The sequence below is a fragment of the Galeopterus variegatus genome, unplaced genomic scaffold (genome assembly GCF_000696425.1).
Source record: "Galeopterus variegatus unplaced genomic scaffold, G_variegatus-3.0.2 Scaffold8325, whole genome shotgun sequence".
Classification (NCBI taxonomy): Eukaryota; Metazoa; Chordata; class Mammalia; order Dermoptera; family Cynocephalidae; genus Galeopterus; species Galeopterus variegatus.
In genome coordinates, this window is record NW_007734436.1 from 131,222 (window position 1) to 132,466 (window position 1,245).

Below are 1,245 nucleotides of genomic sequence, written 5' to 3' on the forward strand. Positions count from 1 at the left end.
GGAACCTGGGGGGAAGATAGTGACCGGTGATGGACAGGTACTGAAAGCAAGAAGTAAACCTTTGTTGTTAAAAGCCTCAGAGGATTTGGGGGTCACTTGTCATCACTGCACAATTTAATCTAAGCTAAATAATTCTGGGAGAAAAATTAAAAATATCTAAAAATTTAAATCTTTAGTCTCTTTCTGATAGGGGTTTAAGTACTAAATAAATGTATAGTCGTTAAATAAATGTCATGGGTTTGATTCCAGAGGTTTTGTTTGTTCACTTGTTTCTTTGTATTCTGCATAGATATGCTCTGCTTTAAGAATACTCAATATACGATCATTCTAACCTATCAATAAGCACTTTGGATCTTTGTTTAATAAAAAGGCTTTATTAAAGTTATTTTAATTTTTTTTAAAATAATAAATTTGTACATCGAAAAGATCTACTGCATAAATTGGATAACTCCATTGTGGTTTTCCCATCCACAGTAATTCAATAGAATGACTTTGATGTGTTGACATCTCTTAATTATTTTAATCATATATTAATTTTAAACTGTCCTCTTTGTGAAATGTAAAACATATAGTCACCTGTAGTTAATTTCTTCACTTTTAGCATTTTATGTTTTCTGGTTTCTTCTCAGGCATTGGCTGATTCAGTTTGTTGTACTATCTCTTTTTTTTTTTTTCCTTCCTTTTTTCCACCTTCTCAGGCCACATGTCAGAAACTGATGATGGAGAACAAATCTCAACCTCTCCTCCTGGGTCAAAATAAGGGAGGACCCAAGTGGGTTTAGTTCCCGAAGAATTTCTTTAGTTTAAGGCTGAAGGCTTGAGAATATGGTCTCCAAGATACCCTCTCACGGCTCAGTAGATGCAAGCACAGTGCGTCTAACTTACCGAACACCCATAGCTCAGCCTAACCCGCCTAAAACATGCTCAGAACACTGAAGGTAGCTAACAGTTGGGCAAAGTCAACTGATGAAAATCCTATTTTATAATAAAGTGTTGACTGTCTCAGGTAATTTGTTGGATACTATACTGAAAGTGAAAAACAGAATGGCTGCACGGCTACATGAAATAAAGTTTCTACTGAGTGAGTATAGCTTCCATACTATTGGAAAGCCGAAAAATTGTAAGTGGAATTATTGTAAATTGGGGATGTCTATACAGGTAAGTCTCAACCTCCTTTCTCCTCATTCTGCCCCTCCTCACCTCTTCTTTCCCCATCTCCTCATCCCCCTTCCCCTCCCCCTCCCT